The sequence below is a fragment of the Mesoplodon densirostris genome, chromosome 11, assembly GCF_025265405.1.
Source record: "Mesoplodon densirostris isolate mMesDen1 chromosome 11, mMesDen1 primary haplotype, whole genome shotgun sequence".
Lineage (NCBI taxonomy): Eukaryota > Metazoa > Chordata > Mammalia > Artiodactyla > Ziphiidae > Mesoplodon > Mesoplodon densirostris.
Genome location: NC_082671.1, coordinates 80,130,725 through 80,152,046, shown reverse-complemented (window position 1 = coordinate 80,152,046; position 21,322 = coordinate 80,130,725).

The window sequence follows — 21,322 nt, the reverse complement described above, 5'->3', positions numbered from 1 at the left end:
CATCTCACACCAGTCAGAATAGCCATCATCAAAAAATCTAGAAACAATAAATGCTGGAGAGGGTGTGGAAAAAAGGGAACACTCTTGCACTGCTGGTGGGAATGTGAATTGGTATAGCCACTATGGAGAACAGTATGGAGGCTCCTTAAAAAACTAAAAATAGAACTACCATATGACCCAGCAATCCCACGACTGGGCATATACCCTGAGAAAACCATAATTCAAAAAGAGCCATGTACCAAAATGTTCATAGCAGCCCTATTTACAATAGCCCGGAGATGGAAACAACCTAAGTGTCCATCATCGGATGAATGGGTAAAGAAGATGTGGCACATATATACAATGGAATATTACTCAGCCATAAAAAGAAACGAAATTGAGCTATTTGTAATGAGGTGGGTAGATCTAGAGTCTGTCATACAGAGTGATGTAAGTCAGAAAGAGAAAGACAAATACCGTATGCTAACACATATATATGGGATTTAAGAAGAAAAATAATGTCATGAAGAACCTAGGGGTAAGACAGGAATAAAGACACAGACCTACTAGAGAATGGACTTGAGGATAAGGGGAGGGTGAAGGGTAAGCTGTGACAAAGCGAAAGAGAGGCATGGACATATATACACTACCAAACGTAAGGTAGATAGCTAGTGGGAAGCAGCCGCATAGCACAGGGAGATCAGCTCGGTGCTTTGTGACTGCCTGGAGGGGTGGGATAGGGAGGGTGGGAGGGAGACGCAAGAGGGAGGGGATATGGGAACATATGTATATGTATAACTGATTAATTTTGTTATAAAGCAGAAACTAACACAGCATTGTTAAGCAATTATACTCCAATAAAGATGTAAAAAAAAAAAGATCTTAACCTTAATTGCATTAAAAGTGCAATTGAGATGAGACAGAACTAGTTTTGCTCATGTTTCCCAACCCACTGCTACTTGTCTAGACTCAACGGGTAAAGTCATTCTTCTTGACTTTATTTTCACTTCACAATGTGCAGATTTACTGCTAATTAATTCTGAGAAGTTCCTCTAGATAAGCTAGAAATATTCCTTTTTTTAAAAAATGAAACATTCTTTTATATTGAGATAAATTCCTCTCTAATAATATTAAATAAGAAGTTATGGGTCAAAGCCTCAGTGTCTGTTGAGCAAACATGAAACAATATTTTGGCTTCTGTATCCATTTACTGCCCTAATTCTTTTACCTCAATTTCCTAGAGTATTATCTAGTTAACATTTTTTTAAAAAACCAACTTTATCGAGAGATAATCTACATACCATAAAATTGAGACATTTTAGTTCAAGAATGTCCTTAGTAAATTTATAGTTGTTCAACCATCACTGTAATCCAGACTTAGAATTTAGAATATTTTCATAACCCTAAAAGTTCTCTTTGGAATTCCCTGGCAGCCCACTGGTTAGGACTCTGAGCTTTCACTGCCGAGGGCATGGTCAGGGAACTAAGATCTCGCAAGTCACACAGAGCAGCCAAAAAAAAAAAAAAAAAAAGTTCTCTTGGACTTGTTTGCTATTCTGAGTAGCATTCCATTGTATTCCTACCATGTTTTGTTTATCCAGTCACTGGACATTTGAATCATTTCCAGATTGGGTCCATTAATGTGTAATGCTGCTGTGAACAATCACGTACATGTCTTCAGGTGGACCTATGTTTTCGTTTTCATTTCTCTTGGGTAAATATGAAGGAATGGAATTGCTGAGTTCTGTGGTAAGTTTACATTAACACTTGAAAAAACTGCCAAACCATTTTCCAAAGTGGCTACACAATTTTACCTTCCCAGGAGCAATGCAAGAGGATTCCAGTTTTCTCTCATTCTCTCCAGCACTCGGCACCGTCTCTCTTTTTTTTTTTTTTGAATTTTATCTTATTTTTTATAAGCAAGTTCTTAGTAGTTATCCATTTTATACATATTAGTGTATACATGTCAATCCCAATCTCCCAATTCATCCCACCACCACCACCACCCCTGACCTCTCATTTTATTTATAGTCACTTAGTAGAGTTTTGATTTGTACTTCCTTGCCTTTCCCTAATGACTAATGATGTTAGCATCTTTTCAGATGCTTATTAGTCATTTGTATGTCTTCTTGGATGAAATGTCAATTCAAATCCCTTGCCAAATCTTAAATTGAGTTCCCTCTTTAACCTTTGACAACCTGATTTCTACCCTCGCTGCTATTAAAACTGCCCTCTCTGATGAGACAACTACACTCAACTCTAAACCAAGTGCTAAAAAAAAAAACCCAAAAAAAACCTGCCCTCTGAAATAATAAAACACCACTGAAATAATGAATCCTACACTTTTTGGTAATATTTTCAATAACCCCCTTCTTTGGCCGTGCCATGCAGCATGGCATGCTGACCAGGGATTGAACCCAGGCCCTCAGCAGTGAAAGCACTGAGTCCTAACCACTGGACCACCAGGGAAGTCCCAAATAACCCCCTGCTTGAAATGTTGTCTTACTTTGGTGTTCAGAACAGAATACTTCCCTGATTCTTCTCAAGTATCTTTTTAAATTTTTATTTTGGCAGCCCCCGAGGCTTGTGGGATCCTAGTTCCCTGACCAGGGATCAAACCCAGGTCCCCTGCAGTGGAAGCACAGAGTCCTAACTGGACCACCAGGGAATTCCCCTTAAGTATCTTTGATAAATTCCTTTTTTGGGTTGTGTCCTCCTGTCCTCTCTAGGTGGTCCAGACCACACGAGCTAGACCTCTGCCCTCTGCTCCTCTCCGTTTCCATTTTATTCCATGGCAAAATTATAATATCTCTAAGGAAATGTCTAAAAGGAAATGGTATATTTAACAATATCTTCAAGGAAATGGTGTCATCAGAATGTGATGAGAGCTGGAGCTGTGGAAAAGGAGCTGCCCAACAGGAGTTGCAGTCATGGATTAGAAATGCAGGCATTATCAGAAGGGATGAAGCCAGCCATGCAGAAGCTACAAGAGGCTGGGAAAAGCCATTTATGGGGTCAGCAAAGGGTATGGGAATGAATCTGGGAGCAAATGGAGAATAGTCAATATAAGGTCCTATTCCTTCAAATTCAGTGTCTAAAACAGATCTCATCATCTTGGTGCCCAAATCACCTCCCTGTTTTACCTTCTGTGCCTCTATCAATGGTACCATTACTCTCACAGACTCTTAGGCTGGAACCTCAGAAATCACTCTGACCCTCAGTCAGTGATCTCTTCTGCTTGTAAATTCTCTGTCCCTTATTTGACATTAACCATCTCATGAGGTTGAACCAAATAATGGTTAAGATCCTCTATATAAGAACCTGCTGTATAAAAAATTTTTTAATTAAAAAATAAAAAAAGATCCTCCATAAATGTGAGATGCCATGGTTTTACGGTATGCAACACTGCATCATGCTTTTATTGAAATTCTCAAGTGTGTACTTGTATTTTGAACAAGACTGTAAGCCTTTTTTAGGGCAGGGTCTACTCCTCATACTTCAAATCTTCTTCATGCCCATCAGGTTTCTGTTAGGGTAGGGACTCAGAAAATGTTTGTAAAATGAATAAATGAATGATTCAGACATGGGCCTAAAACTTGCTTAAATCCCTTGTCCAAATTACAGATTTTGACAACAAATACTCAACACATTTTGTTACCTAATAGAACTCAGTTTCACTCACTCAACATGCAGCAAAGCCAATCTACTGACGCTGGGTTGTAGTGAAGGAAATTACAGCGTTTATTTGCAGGGCACCAAGCAAGAAGAACAGGCAGCTAATGCTAAAAAGACCTGAACTCCCTGATGGCAAGGGTTTTTAAAGGCAACATTAGGGGTGAGGGTTGCAGGGTGTGTGATCAGCTTGTGGACATTCATCTGATTGGTTGGTGGTGAGGTAACAAGGTGATTATTTCAGAAATCTCAATCCTCAACCTTCTGGTTCCAACAAGTCTGATTAGCAGTTTCTATCCAGCAGGGGTCCTGGTTTCTATAAAACAACTCAAGGATATGCTTCCAATTGTTATCTATATCCTTCCAGGAGGAACTAGGAGTCCTGTGACTGTATTGTTCAAGTTATTAGTACTTTTCTTGCTTGACTACTTTTCCTTTTTTTCTTCATTTTCTCGATCATTAACTGAGTCTGCCCTTTGGAACTCAGGGAAGGCCTAGAAGTCTAAAGCTAGACAAGAAGACAGAAGCTAGAGACATGGAGAGACTTGTACCTGGGAAGGGCCTTCAGGGTCTTGCTTGGTTTCAACTTCACCTCTAAGTGGCAGGACCCACAATGATAATTTCCAGAGAAGGTCCAATTCCAGCAAGCACATCCTTGAGGCTTCAAAGATCATAGTAACAAGAGTGTAATAAGAACAGAACCTATTAGTCAAACTATTCTCTTTTTGGTGAAATTTACCAATGAATTACTTTCTGTGCAAATAATTTCTAATAAATGTGGGTAAGAATAAAAAATGTCTGCTTAGCAAATATTTACTTTTGTGCATTATTTCTATGAATTTTAATATCTTTTTGTTTTTAACTAAATCTTAGTTTGGTTTTCTTATTATGAAAGTATTATGTTCTTAGTAGGTCAAAGAAGACAAAATCTCCTATAGCTCTTGTCCTGTTTCTTTTTTCTGTGAATGTTTCCTCTTGCTTTTTCTTTTGCATATTGACCTTTATTTATTTATTTATGTTTTGGCCATGCCACACAGCTTGTGGGATCTTAGTTCCCTGACCAGGGATCAAACCCGGGTCCTTGGCAGTGAAAGCACAGAGTCCTAACCACTGGACCACCAGGGAATTCCCACAAATTGACCTTTAAATTTTAATGTTCCAAAACTATTCACACTCATAAAAACAATAAAAGCATATAAGGTAAAAAGTTAATGACTTCCTTCCCTCCAAGGCCCTGTTGCCAATCCCAAGGGGTAACCATTGTTAACAACAGGATGCATATTCTTCCAGACAACTGTTTTTGCAGATTTAATTATTTTTTTAAAAAGTTGAAGCATTTTTTATTGAAAGTACAATACCCACCCCACACCTTCTCATCTACTACCTAGATTCTACTATTAGCACATTGCCTTATTTGCTTTTTCACATATCTATTCAAACAGCTATGCCAATTCCCATTCATCAGTCCATTTTTTTGGATTTCCAAATAAGTTGCAGAGATCAGTACACATCATCCCTAAACACTTCACCATTAAATTGCATTTAAAATATCATCTCATATATATTGATCCACAACTTGCTCTATATGTATGTTTCAAGAAGGGGGACCCCTTCCAGGGCCCAAGAGTGGGCTCTTGTCTAGTACTCAGAAATGAATTGTCTGGGGAGACACACATGCTGACAAAGCAAGAGACTTTATTGGGAAGAGGCACCAGGTGGTCAGGGAACCCAGGAGCACTGCTCTGCCACGTGGCTCACAGTCTCGGGTTTTATGGTGATGGGGTTAGTCTCCAGGTTGTCTCTGGCCAATCATTCTGACTCCGCGTCCATCCTGGTGGCGCACACATCACTCAGCCAAGATGGATTCCAGTGAGAAGGATTCTGGGAGGTTGGTAGGACGTATGGACTGGTGTCTCCTCTCTCCTTTTGACCTTTCCCAAATTCTTCGGGTTGGTGGTAGCTTGTTCTTTCTGCATTCCTTACCGGGACCTCCTGTTGTAAGATAACTCATGAAAGTTGTTACTATTGGGCCTGGCCAGGGTGGGTGGTTTCGGTCAGTGGTTCCCCTAACATATAGATTCAACAAGTTAATATTTTTTATCAAGGGTTTACTATGTGCCAGGTACTTTGCTAAGGCCTTAGGGTTATATTTACAAGGGAAAGAAATGCCATTCCTGAATCATGGAGCTTACTCTAAAGGAGACTTTGAAACTCTTTCCACAGTAATAATGTCACCCCAAAACTGGGTTCACCTCTTGGTAGGTATCAAGCCAATAGACACAGCCAAGCCAAAGATCAGGAGAAGGAAGGATTTATTACTTGCAGCAAGTAAGGAGAACAGCAGGGATCTTTCCCGAAGCAGAGTCTCCCTGAACAGCAACACTGGGGAAGTTTTAAGCTAGGGTACCTGCATATTCATGAGGCGGCTTGAGCAGAGGAGAGCTCAGCATAGAACTGGGGCAAAGGTTGACAGAGTCCAAGCTTTAGTTGATTGAATTCAGAAGGGTCAACATCATCATTCCCTCCTCCACCTGAGTGGGGGCCTTAGTTCCTGCAGAACTCAAAGATATATTATTACGTATATCCCTTGAGGAGGAACTAGGACTCCGCTTTATCGCTGCACTATTGTTTGAGTGCCTTTTACCGGTTCCTCCATTCCTTTGTTCCCTAAGATAATTGATTACCGAGACCTGATCATGCAAGCATTGTGGCCAGGGTTAAATCACAAAATGGCTTAGGCCAGGACTTCCCTGGCGGTCCAGTGATTAAGGCTCTGTGCTTCCACTGCAGGGGGCACAGATTCCATCCCTGATTGAGGAACTGTGATCCCGCATGCCACGTGGCACGGCCAAAATGGCTTCTCTAACATCAAGAAAGCCATTCCCAGTTCTCTTTCTCTAGGGATCCCCTAACCTATCTGCTTACAGTAATGATAATAACAAAGATAGTAATAATAATTAGTAGTAGTATGACAATATTATAACAAAATAATAATTATTATAACAATATAACAATAAAGTCTAGTATTTCTTGTGTGTCTAACTATATCCCTGACACTGTTCTAAGTATTTTAAATATATTAACTAATTCAACCCTATAGAGTAAGAACAATTATAATGTTCAATTTGGAAATGGTGATGAAACCAAGCAGTGTACAAATCCTTTTCATGTCCCCTGTTTCTTTTATTTATTTATTTATTTATTTATGGCTGCACTGGGTCTTGCGGGCTTTCTCTAGTTGCTGAGAGTGGGGGTTACTCTTTGTTACGGTGTGCTGGCTTCTCCTTCTGGTGGCTTCTCTTGTTGTGGAGCATGGGCTCTAGGGTGCGCCGGCTCAGTAGTTGTGGCTCATGGGCTTAGTTGCTCCGTGGCATATGGGATCTTCCGGACCAGGGCTCAAACCCGTGCCCCCTGCATTGGCAGGCGGATTCTTAACCACTGCGCCTCCAGGGAAGTCCTTGTCCCCTGTTTCTTGTTCTTAGGAAAAAAGGTCTCAGCCTCCTAGACCTTCCCTGAGTACCAAAGGGTAGATTCAAACAGCAGTTGCTAATCAGGGAAGTAAGGGATTGCAGAAACAAAGGAGGAGCAGTCATGAAACAATAGTGCAGCCTTGGGGCAGGGTCTTGTTTCCTCCTGAAGGGATACATGTCGCAATATCTTTGAGCTCTTCTGCAGAACTAAAACCCCCACCCAGGTGGAGGATGGTAACTTCAGGGGAGCACATGATCCCTGGAGCACCGCCCTGTTACCTCACCATCAACCAATCAAAAGTAAGTCACTCTGCAGCCCTAACCTCAAATTTTACCTATAAAAACTTCTCCATGAAAACCATCCAGGAGTTTGAGGTTTTTGAACATGAGCCACCTGTCTCCTTGCAGGGCCCTGCAATAAACCTTTCTCTGCTCCAAACTCCAACGTTTCAGTTTGTTCAGCCTCACTGTGTATCAGGCACGTGAACTTGCACTGGGCAACAGAAAGAACCCCTGAATGATATTGAGACAGGGGAGGCACGAAGGCACAACCTTTAAAAGAATGACATAGCTGTTGAGGACACAACAAAAACTGGTTAGAACCAATAAGGCCCAAGATGGTGGAGGCTTCAACTTCCAGTAGACCTTGAGCCTCATGACTGTAATGCACTAGCATATGTTAAATGACACACCCATGGGCACCATGACAGTCCCAACCATAAAAGGCCAAAAAGTGGGTGGTGACTGAATTCCTGGAAATCCCCACCCCTTCCCCAAAATAGTTGGAATAAACCTCCCACCCATTAGCCTATGAAATTACCCAGCCCATAAAAATTAACCATCCCCATATTTCAGGGCCTCTCACCTTCTGAGATGGCCCCTACTCTGTCTATGGAGTGTGTATCTCTCTCAATAAATCTACTTCTTTCCTATCACTTTGCCTCTCCCTGAGTTCCTTCTGTGAGGAAACATAAAGAACCTGAGCTTCATTAAGTCCTGAGACCATGTGTGAGGATTTCAATTAAAAGACAGTGGGTTCAAGGGACTTCCCTGGTGGCCCAGTGGTTAGGAGTCCTTGCTCCCAATGCAGGGGGCCTGGGTTTGACCCCTGATCAGGGAACTAGAGTTCACAACTAAGAGTTCTCATGCCACAACTAAGGAGCCTGCCTGCCGCAACTAAGACCTGGCGCAACCAAATAAATAAATATTTTTTTTAAATTAAAAAAAAAGGGCTTCCCTGGTGGCGCAGTGGTTGAGAGTCCGCCTGCCGATGCAGGGGACACGGGTTCGTTCTCCGGTCTGGGAGGATCCCACATGCCGTGGAGCGGTTGGGTCCGTGCGCCATGGCCGCTGAGCCTGCGCATCCGGAGCCTGTGCTCCGCAATGGGAGGGGCCACAGCAGTGAGAAGCCCGTGTACCGCAAAAAAAAAAAAAAAAAAAAAAAAAATTAAAAAAAAAAAAACACAGCAGGTTGGAGTCCCAGCCCTTGGGTTCAAGTCCCAGTCTGAGTTTTGGATGAGATCCAATCCCATCTGAGATGAGGCGTGTGGTGTCAATATGCCCAATCTAAGCACAGGCACTGAAATTACATGACTGAGATTGAGAAACTCAAAAAGTTCCTGGAAATGAAACACACTTTTGCTCCTGTTCATTCCCTCCTCCTCCTCCATGACCTTGTTTCATCACTTACTTCCTCTGCTAATCAGTCTTCAGATTCTCCCTCAGATTGGACTCTGTCCTAACCTGTTAGGGCAACCACTGGCCGAAACTGCCCACCCTGGCCAGGCGACCATTTGCATGAGTTGTTTTACCACAGGAGGTCCTGGTAAGGAACACAGAACTAACAAGCCACTACCAGCTGGAAGAATTCGGTAAAGGTCAAAAGGAGAAACAGTCCATATGTCCCACCAACCTCTCAGAATCCTTCTCGCTGGAATCCATCTTGGCTGAGCAATGCGAGCACCACAAGGAAGGACCCTGAGTCAGAATGATTGGCCAGAGACAACCCAGAAACTAACCCCATCACCATAAAACCCAAGACTTCGAGCCATGTGGCAGAGCAGTCTCCTCCTGGGTTCCCTTACCCTGCGGTTCTCCGCCTGGGAGTCCCTTTCCAGTAAAGTCTCTTGCTTTGTCAGCACATGTGTCTCCCCAGACAATTCATTTCCGAGCATTAGACAAGAGCCCGCTCTCGGGCCCTGGAAGGGGTCCTCCTTCCCTCAACAAACCCATCAGTGTGAGCATCTTCCCATTTTGTATTCATGTACTTCTCTACCTGTCATCTTAGAATCGGAAGTCTAAACCTAGTGCCTTCAGTCCTCAGTCCAGTGCAACCTAACTTCTGTTTGTACCATGCTACTGACATTTTTCTTGTAGCGATGTTCACTGACTGCTTATCTGCCCAAACCAATCTTTTTCCTTCTTGTGCTTGATGTCATGGCAGCACTTACTCCCTTGGTGGTCTCACCTATTTTAATAGTGTACGCCCCTGCCCCGGTCCACTGATGCCACCTAAGTCAGTTTCCATCTACCTGTCAGTTGTCTTCACCTAGGTTTCCTAGAAGCATCTTAAACTAGTCAATAAACTGTTGTTATATGTAAAACCAAACTCATAATCATACCTCTGTTCCCGGGCTCAGTTCATGATTAATAGGCAGTGAGCCTCTCAAGCAGGAAACCAACTGCATTTCATCTTCAACTCTTCTCTCTTATTCCACTCATTCAATTGGCCACCAAATGTTTTCCTCCATCCACAATCTAATGCCTTAGATGAGGTCATTAGCATTTCTTTTTTTTTTTTTTTTTTTTTTGCGATACGCGGGCCTCTCACTGCTGTGGCCTCTCCCGTTGCGGAGCACAGGCTCTGGACGCGCAGGCTCAGCGGCCATGGCGCACGGACCCAGCCACTCCGCAGCATATGGGATCCTCCCAGACCGGGGAACGAACCCGTGTCCCCTGCATCGGCAGGCGGACTCTCAACCACTGCGCCACCAGGGAAGCCCCATTAGCATTTCTTAAAAGGACCCACCTGTCCACTGCTATCTCTAGTCCATCCACCCAACACCTGCAGGAGCTTTCACCTGCAGAGAATAAATCTGATAATGACACCACCCTACTCACAGAACTTTCGCCTTTTTCTTGAAGGTTTCTTCCAGGTTATACCCAATCTCTTTACCATATGGATGTAAATCCCTTCACAATGTCATCCCAGGATCTCCCAGCCTTATCTTCATGTGTTCCAGTCACCCAGGACCACTTTTCATCCCCCAAGCAAACCAAGTTCATCTGAACACTGAGTCATTAATTTCAGGCACTGACTGTTTGCTTTATGTATCCTTAAACACAAAGCAGAACATCTGACAACGTTGTACATCTTCAATGTGTGTTGAATGAATTAACCACAAATCCTGGGTGATTGGTTCTTCAATAAAACATTAATTATTAATTAATTTAGTAAGTAAGTAAAAGAATTATGAAAGGAATGCCTCCTTCAAAAAAATTACTTCTTGGGAATTCCCTGGCCGTCCAGTTGTTAGGACTCGGTGCTTTTCACTGTGGTGGGTCCAGGGTTCAATCCCAGGTCAGAGAGCTAAGATCCCGCAAGCCATGTGGTGTGGCTAAAAAAAAAATTACTTTTTTTTTCAGATGGGTGGTAGGCAAACAATTGTCTGCTGACCTGGTATTTCTCTCATTTTCCTAGCCAATTTCAAATCTTGCTCAATTCACATCAGAACAGCTGACGAAACCTTTTCCCCCTTCACTGTAATATCTTTATCTACAGAAATAAATTCACGAGATCATGGTAGACATGAGCATATACCTCAGTTTTCCATAGATAACGACAACTAAAGCATGAACTGCACCTCCTAAGAAAACCCTATATATGTAGAGATTTAAGATTAGCTAAACTGAGAAAGTCAGATCACATGAGTTCCTATATTTGCAAGTTAATTTAGAAACTATTCATAAGGGGAAGGAAAAAAAACCTGACCTCTTAAAATTTTCAAGAAATTCTCACTCTCATTGTCATCATGGAAATCCCCAAGTTTCTCAAATATGTTCTTTCTTCCTTAACCCTGGGAGCCTAAAAACGTCTGCCAGAAAATATGACGAAACTGAAGAAGTTTCTGGTACCATTGCCCAAACCTGTAGCAACTTGTAATGAACAGGTATCACTCCCACAAAGTGCTCTGGTTTCTCTCCCTTTGAGTAACCAGAATTTCTAAAACTTTGCTGAGCCTTTCTAATTTCAGTACTCAGTGATATGGGGTTAACAGTGCCTCTTAGGAGATGCTAATGTGCTGATGGTATGTACGATTGTATAAAGACCAGATTCTCTAGGCAGTAGTATTAAATCAGTATTAAGCATTCATTGGTACATATTTTTTCAATAAACATTTATTTTGTGCTAGTGTGTAGTGTAAGCCCTGACCATTTTTTTTTTCTTTTTTGTAATACAACAACCTGACTCAGGCTTTTTTTTTTTTTTTGCCATGCCATGAGGCATGCGGGATCTTAGTTCCCCAACCAGGGATTGAACCCTTGCTCCCTGCAGTGGAAGCACAGAGTCTTAACCACTGTACTTCCAGGGAACTCCCCTGACTTAAGCTTTGATCACCAAGGATGGCCATCTCAAATAAACATATTACCAGCCACAGACTAAATAAAGAGCCAAGCTCCTTTGTTTTTGAGATCTTGATTGATTTTAATAACTGACCGTTTGGACTATTCATCTTTTTCTCTTCCTTCAATTTATATTCCTGCTCTGTGCTATCTTTGCAACTTTTCTATAAATCTAAAATTACTCCAAAATATTTATTAAATTGCAGTAATCTATTCCACCCCAATAAAAGGAGAACCCAGTCCCATGCATGCTCTTTCTCTCTCTCTCTCTCTCTTTTTCCCTTCGACCTCACAGGTGTGCTATATGATTTCCAGGTCTTATAAGTAATAACCCTTTATCTTTTCAAAGTTTCCTGATGGTTATTGCTGAAGGGCATCTTGCAATCATAATAACCACAAGGGCCGGTCCAACCACATTGGTTATTGATAGGCTGAGACCAGCACAAAACATAGTGCTTGGCACTGGAGATACAAATGTAGGAGGTTTAGTTCCTGCTCACGAAGTTTTGAGTCTAGTGGGTAGACTGAGAAGTTACATTGTGAAGTATGTAATGGAAGTAGCCCAGGTTGCCTCCTGATGCAGGGGAGTGGCATAGAGGGAAGACTTCCTGAAGAAGGTCATTGCTGAGGTGAATATATTCACCAAGTATTTATTAAGCACATATGTCAAAGCACTGCTCCAAGCTCTGGGAATAGATCAGTGAATGAAGCAGAAAGAATATCTTTTCTAGGTATTCTAGGAGAATACCCTGAAGAAAGGTTGCCAGATGAACAATTTAAAGAAAACAAACAGTATATCTTTAAAGGTTAATTATGTACAAGTGAGTATAGCTTAGGCACCAGAAAAATCTGGCTCACTGTGTAAAGTTTCCTGCCTTTGTGTACAGAGGTGACTTCTCTCCATACCTGGGAACAGGGCCCAGAATCCAGTCACAGTTCAGGGATCCCTGCCCTGTAATACACACACACACACACACACACACACACCCGGGTTGGGTCACTCAAAAGGTGACTGACACCCGGAGTTGTGACATCCCCATTATGACAATGCCCCTTTGCCAGAGCAGGAATATAGAAAAGAGATTCTACTTAACCCCTACCCCTAAGAGCATATTTTAAGTTTCTTCGGAATCATAAAAGGGAGAGTAGAAATTATACATGGTGCTTTTTAAATTTTATTTATTTATTTTGGCTGCACTGGGTCTTAGTTGCAGCATGCAGGATCTTCATTGCAGCATACGGATTCCTTAGCTGTGGCATGCGAACTCTGAGTTATGGCATGCATGTGGGATCTAGTTCCCTGACCAGGGATCAAACCCTGGCCCCCTGCACTGGGAGCGCAGAGTCTTACCCACTGGACCACCAGGGAAGTCCCAGATGGTGCTTTTTAAAGAGATGGAACACTTTAGTATGTGAGCCCTTTTTTTTTCTTCAGAGCAATGGTTACACACATTCGTTCAGATAAATTTCCTTGACTGCTTCAGAGACTCTTGGAAGGAGAAGCATGGTGACATCCTCTTTGGTGGGATGATTCTTGAGGCCCTGGCATTCATTGAAAAATATACTATTTTGATTTGATTTTAAATGTACTGAATTACGGGACTTCCCTGGTGGCGCAGTGGTTAAGAATCCGCCTGCCAACGCAGGGGACACGGGTTCGAGCCCTGGTCCAGGAAGATCCCACATGCCGCAGAGCAACTAAGCCTGTGCGCCACAGCTACTGAGCCTGTACTCTAGAGCCCGCGAGCCACAACTACTGAGCCCACGTGCCACAACGACTGAAGTCCGCGTGCCTAGAGCCCGTGCTCCGCAACAAGAGAAGCCACTGCAATGAGAAGCCCATGCACCGCAACGAAGAGTAGCACCTGCTCGCCGCAACTAGAGAAAGCCCGTGTGCAGCAACGAAGACCCAACGCAGCCAAAAATAAAATAAAATAAATAAATTTATAAAAACGAAAAACCCCACACATTAAAATAAATAAATAAATAAATGTACTGAATTACAATCATCTTTTATTCACTTTAGCTCTCCTGTGTTTGCTGTTCATAGCAATGTTTATTAACCTCTGCCTGACCTTCTCTGGGAATCTAGAGATACCATGTGAAGTCAACCCAGTTCAGATGAGTTAAACAAGGTGGGAGAGTCAAGTTAAGTGTATGTATATGTTGAGAAACGTGAGCTGCTGTAGCAGATAAATCCAGAAATCTCAAAGGCTTTAGTATCTCATTTCTGTAAAGACCCAAACCAGTGTTTCTCAATGGCTGGGGACAGGGGTTGGGTGCAGTTCTTTGCTTCACAAAGTTGTTCAGGGACCCAGGTTGATAGTCTCTATCCATAACAAGTGGCTTCCAAGGTCATCGTGGGCACTGGCATACTGCCAGCTGATGGGAGAAGAAAGTAAAGAAGGCATACCTACTGCCCATACTGGGAAATGGCTCGCCACTTCCATTGGCAAGAACTAGTCCTGATCCGGCCAGGAGGAAGGGAAGTCCTTGCCTGAGGAGCCACTTCCCAGCGAGAACTAGACAATGGAAAAGAAGCAGGAATCTTTCATTCTAGGGGAACATCTAGGCATACTGTATGTTCTCTGCTTCTACAATATAACTGAGAAAAGTAATATGGTTGTCAAAAGGTGACTAATGACGTATGTGATTTTAAATATGAGATCTTATTGAGTTTTGGTAAATATATTACTGCAACTTTAATAAATATTTTGGATTAATTTTAGATTTATAGAAAAGTTGCAAAGATAGAGCAGAGAATTCCCATATAACCTTGACCCAGTTTCCCCTAATATTAACATGTACCATGTAACCATGGTACATTTGTCAAAACTAAGAAATTAACATTGGCACATTACCACTAACTAAGCTATAGGCTTAATTCAGGTTTCACTAGTTTTTCCATTAAGGTCCCTTTTCTGTTCCAGGATCCAATCTGGGACACCCTACTGCATTTAGATATCATGTTACCTTTGTCCCTCTAGTCTGTGAGAGTTTCTCAGTCTTTCTTTGTTTTTCATGACCTTGAAACTTTTGAAAGTACCAATCAGGTATTTTATAGAATGACCTTCAATTTGGGTTTGTCTTGTTTTCTCACAATTAGACTGGGGGGTATGGCTCTGGAGAAAATACCACAGGGGTGAAGTACTTTCTCATCACATCATGATATCCTATTATATCAATATATACAGTATCAGTTTATTACGGGCAACGTTAACTTTGATGATCTGGTTAAGATGTTGTCTGCCAGATTTCTCCTCTGTAAAGATACGTTTTTTCTCTTTCCATACTCTAGTCCTCAGAAGTCACTAAGTTCAGTCCACATTCACGGAGAGGGGATACTGCAGCTTTTAGAAGAGAGAAATAATTGAGGTTTTTATTGCCTGTGAATCAAAATACATAGAATAAGTAAAGAATGGTAAAGGAAATGGAATTAGCAGCGCTAATTTTTGTACTCTTATCTGGTAATTAAAGAGCTGAGTAATGGCAAGTGACCAAGCTCCTGAACTGTGAATTTTAAAAAGTTGCTTTTGCAAAAACATGACAACTTATCCTCATAAAAGAAATGGACCTAATGTAGTGCCCCAGCTTCTGCTTCTAACGTTGGACTAGGAAATTCAGGCAACTGAAAAATCTGGGGAAATATAAAAACATCTTAAAAGCATGAGATTTAACCAAAGGATGAGGAGTTACTGGGCCAAGATCTCCAAAAAGAATTGAATCCAGAGGAGTGAGCCCAGCTCTGGGACTGTATTTGGTCAGGGGCATCTGCCCGTGAGGAAAGGCCACTGAAAAGGCCTTTCAATCACCTTCTAAGTAAGGGATTTAAGCCTTGGAGACCAGGGCTGTGGGTCCAAAGTAAGGGTGAGCAAGAAATAACCAGCCCTCATACACACCGCAGGTCTGGCTTCAAGGTATCTGGAGGGGGGCGCGTGCAGGGCAGGGGGGACGTGGCATAGAAAACCTCGAGCCATGAAATAAGGTCTGCATGATGGTGAATAGCAAATGTCCCCAGTGCCAACATGAAGTAAACAAAATACTCTCTGGAGAAATATCATCAACACCTAAAATTATTTCTAAAAATAATTCTTCAAGTACAATGTCTAATAATCAACACAGGATAACAATGTGGTGTATTAAAGTGGGAATTCCAGGGATGTAAAAACACACTTTAAGAGGGGAACAAAAAGATGGCAGGTTGAGTTTGTAAAATTATCATGACCCGGCAGAAGAAATAAGCAAGGCTCTTAAGCAAGTTCAGCATATGCACATCCAGATTTACAGACGGGATGCATGATGGCATAATTTACAAGAGCATTCATCATCGTATTTTAAAGATGGTATTTAGGAAAATGACTTTATACTCCATTTTCTAGGAATATGGCCCATTGAACAACTGGGTACCTGGGATTTAGAGACATCATGAAAGGGATGCAATAAAACAACTAATTTAGGAAGTACAGTTGACCCTTGAACAAACATGAGTTTGAACTGTACCAGTCCACATATACACGGATTTTTTTTTCAATATATATGTGATGCAGTACTACATGATCCAAGATTGGTTGAATCTGCTGATGAAGAACCACGAATACAGAGGACCAACTAATAGTTATAAGATTTTCCACTGGGGGTGGGGGATGGCATAAGGGTCAACTGTATTGAAAACTACCCAAATAATAGTGTTTAAGTAAGATGGAAATTTATTTCTCTTTCACATAAAGGAAGCCCAGAGCTAGGTGATCCAGGGCTCCCCCAGCAGCTCCATGATGTCAGTAGGGACTAGGCCACCACCTTTTTGTTCCACCATCCTCACTTATGGCCTCTCTCCTCAAATTTGGTGACTTCATACTCCAATATGGCTGCTGGAGTCCTGCCATCCCATTATGTTGCACATCATTTTCCCTTAAGCAGCCTTCATATATCACATAGGGATTCTTATTACATGCTGTAGGTCTGAACCATCACATGGCTGCCCCTAGCTGCAAGGGAAGGTGAGAAATCTGATCCTTTTGTATGCGGCAGAATGTGTCCACTCTAAATTGGGAATCTATTACTAAGGAAGAAGGGAAAATGGGTGCTGCACTGGGTAACTTGTGATCTATCACAACAATGAAATAAAGGAGCTAAAGCTCTGAAAAAAATATAAGTTAATACCACAAGCAGTGTTTTATAGCTACTGTAGTAGATAACACTAAGAATACAGAAATGGAGGTGATACATGATGAAACTGCAACAGTGAGGTTATCGAAGCAATGAAATTGGTACAGTACTTTCATATAATTTAGAACGTTAACAGGGATTTTAAAATATTCGTATTGTCCTTTGGCAGAGCAATCCTATGCGCGAAAAGGACAGGAAAAAGAAAAGCAGAAAAAATTGAAGTGTTTGTAGAATGTTATTTAAAATAGAGAATCACCTGGATGAGCATAAGTGTTTAACATTGGGGGCAGTGACACAAATTATGGTTCATTAATTCAATGGATGAATACAGAGTAAAAGTGGTAACTCGAAGATTGTAACAACATGGAATAGATATTTGATACATAAAAATAATCAAGCTGCAAATTTGCAACTACAATTTGATTTTGAATATTCCTATGAGAAAAAGCCAAACAGAAATTAGAAAATTGAGAATGTTGACTTATTGCCAGGGAATTATGGATGCTTCTCAGTTGTTATTATATATTGTGTAAGTTTTTCAAAATGCATAATATATCCATGAATAAATACACATATACAAAAATTTAATAATAACTATATATTTTTTAAAAAATTTATTTGTTTTTATTTATTTTATTTTTGGCTGTGTTGGGTCTTCATTGCTGTGCACAGTCTAGTTGCGGTGAGCAGGGGCTACTCTTTGTTGCGGTGCATGGGCTTCTCATTGCGGTGGCTTCTTTTGTTGCGGAGTGCAGGCTCTAGGTGTGTGGGCTTCAGTAGTTGTGGCACGTGGGCTCAATAGTTGTCACGCATGGGCTTAGTTGCTCCACGGCATGTGGGATCTTCCTGGACCAGGGCTTGAACCCATAGTCCCCGGCATTGACAGGCAGATTCTTAACCACTGTGCCACCAGGGAAGCCCTAGATAACTATATATTTTAAGGGGTTTCCTTCTGTAATTCTGGAGTTTGAGGAATTAGAAGAGTGAGACAGTCCTCACAATGGTAGGGTTACAGGCTTTTGGGTCAGATAGACCTGGATTCAAATTCTGCACCTCTGTTCATTAGCTGCATGACCTTGAGCTTCAGTCTCCTCATCCATGAAAAGGGGATGATACCTGAGCTTTGGTGTGAGGATTATTTAGATCAGAACAACACTACCTTTCAATAAATGATGATCATCAAGGAAGAATGACTTCATCCTCAAAAGGACAGTCCACTGAGACCCTTACTTTGAGACAGTGTGACTTCCTTTGACAGAAAGTCAGAATCATTTCAAAGGGAGATGCACAATATTTATTATATTATACATCTTAGTTACCCAGTGTAGAGAAAGAAAAAAAATTTTTTTTCTTCTACTCTTCTGGGTCCTCAGCTTGGGTCTCCATCAACAAAAAACAGAAAAATGAACAGAAGTTTATTAATATGTATATCTCAAATGCACAGGAGAAACTCAGGGATGAGTAACTCAAAGGGGTGGCTAGAACTTGGGTGTATATAGCATTTTAACAAAGAAAAAATAAATTTGTATAGAAATGACAGGACAAAGGAAAGCGTTTTAAGGCTTCCAAGGGCGGGAAACTATGGGAATGTAATATATTGGGGGAAACTAACAGTGAGGTTTGTTTGGTGTCATCTCCGGGCTAACAGTCTAGAACCTTCTCCAGCAAAGGCAATTTATATTTTGTCTATAGGCAGAAAGGAGGAGGGAAGAGAGAACTTTTCCTGTTTTTGCAGCTCCTAATTGCCTTCAGCTCAAAACAGTACGTCAAAGAGGCATATCTGGGGTGACATAATCTGGTTTCCTTCACCAGTAAGGTTGTTTTTCAGGATTTTTGCATTTCTTACCATATAAACTTTACTGTTCCAAGCAGTGGGTGTCATAAGATCTACAGTATTGGGACTTCCCTGGTGGTTCAGTGGCTAAGGCTCTGGGCTCCCAATGAGCCTGGGCTCAATCCCTGGTCAGGGAACTAGATCCCACGTGCCACAACTAAGAGTTTGCATGCCGTCACTAAAGACTAAGACCCGGCGCAGCCAAATAAATATTTAAAAGAAAAAGAAAAGGGATTCCCTTGTGGCACAGTGGTTAAGAATCTGCCTGCCAATGCAGGGGACACGGGTTTGAGCCCTGGTCTGGGAAGATCCCACATGCCGTGAAGCAAATAAGCCCGTGCGCCACAACTACTGAGCCTGCTCTCTAGAGCCCACGAGCCACACCTACTGAGCCCGTGTGCCACAAGTACTGAAGCCCGCGTGCCTAGAGCCTGTGCTCCACAACAAGAGAAGCCACCACAACGAGAAGCCTGCGCACAGCAACAAAGAGTAGCCCTCGCTGGCCACAACTAGAGAAAAACCTGCCTGCAGTAACAAAGACCCAACGCAGACAAAAATAAAATAAAGTATCCCTTGCTTAAAAAAAAAAAAAAGATCTACGGTATCAGAAGCTTTTTGAAAGGAAAGCAGCGCTGTGCTCCTTAGGGCTGCTTGACACCATATGTATGTGTATGCAGTTAGTTACACTTATATACCTATATTAAATATATATATATATGTATCCATACTTATTTTATTCTTTCTGCCTTATAGTCAGACAACTCCTGTATGTTTGTGTTAAAAGTGATTAGTCAGTTGGATTAAGGGACTTACATAAGCAATAGAAAGATAAAATGATCAGGTGAATTCCATTTGATGTCATAATTCCTCTGCCTCAGGGAGGGTTTTTTAAATCAGATGAGTTGTAGAGTAGAAAAGGGGAAGCAGGAGGGGATAGGGAAAAGCAAGCAAGACCAGGGAAGTTGGTGGGTTTTCAGAATGCAGAAACCTAAGTAGAGACCTACAATGGATAACTAAGGATGGCAACTTTTGTGATTTTTTAAAAAAGCTTAATTAAAAGCTTCTGCGTTATTGGATATGGTGGTCACTTCCCCCACAGGCTCAGTGATTTCCTGAAATACAAGTCTGTCCATGTTCTTACTCTCCTCACTACCAAAACCAAAACCAAATAAATAAGGTTCATTTTTTTTGTACATTTTTAGTCTTTAAAAAATTTTATTTTATTTATCTTTTTATACAGCAGGTTCTTATTCGTTATCCATTTTATACATATTAGTGTATATATGTCAATCCTAGTCTCCCAGTTTATCCAACCACCACCACCACCCACCCGCCACTTTCCCCCCTTGGTGTCCATACGTTCAAACAAATAAGATTCTTAGCAGGGCTCAGGTGATGTGGCCTCTTTGCCCACCTCTCCATTCCCTGCCTTACACTAGCGTGGTTTTTTTTTTTTTTTTTAATGGTTTATTTATTCATTTTGGCCACTGGCCATGTGGGAGCCTCCCAGGCCAGGGATGGAACCTGTGCCCCGTGCAGTGGAAGCCTGGAGTCCTAACCACTGGACCACCATGGAAGTCCCCTAGGGTACTTCTCTAGGTCCAGAAAAACAGGCAATTCACCGTCTGTGCATTTTCTCCTCCTGTTTCCTTGGGCTGGAATGCTAGTCTCACCTTTCTTTGCCTGAAGAGCAATGATTTACTTTAAAAACCTCTATTATCTGTCAGGAACACGTACCTGGCTCTTCATGCGAGCACTGGCCCCAGCTTCTCAGCTCTATTTTTTTAAATCTCATATTTATTTAATATTCCATACAATGTATTTTATTTTGACATGTCAGTCTCCTATAACCCATGAAACTATTTAATCTTTGTATCCTGTCCTCCAGCTGGAGGACAGGACACTCAAGAAATGTTAATGTGGCTAAAACGAACCCACGTTTGGTTACCAATGACCAGTGACCTCACATACATTGGGCTCAGAATCCCTAAACTAATCTCAAAATCACTGTGCCGGCCAGCGCCTTCAGAACACGAATCCCTTTCGCAGGGTTTGAAATGTATCAAGTCCCCATTACTCACCTTAGGTCATGGCTCCAAGCCTGGGCTAACCCTGATCCGTGAGAGAAAGAGGAACCTAACTTCTAGGAAAGAAGAGTCCGCTGTGCGGGGTGGAGGGGGGATTGGGGCGGCGGAGGGGGGAAGCAGCACTGTGGGCAGCACCGGGGCTGTGCAGGCTCGGCCAGAGCTCACCCCCGGCCCTCGCAAACACCCGCCTCTACACTCCCTCGGTTTTCAGGTGGACACCATCCACGTGGGTGCCGCATCCGTGCCCCGTGTCCTGGCGAATGTCACCGAACACTTCTGCCCGGACCCCGGCAGCAGGGGCAGCAGCAGCCGCCGCAGCGCGGCGGGATGGGGTGGATGTCACCACGCGCGGGCGGCGGGACCACGGAGAGGAAGCCGTCGGGGTTCGAGGCCCGGCACCCCGGAAACCCCGAGGGAAAGAGGGGCCGGGAGGCGTTGATCCGTTTCCCCGGAGTTGCGCAAGAGCAAGGGAGGCCTGGCGCGCTGGGACC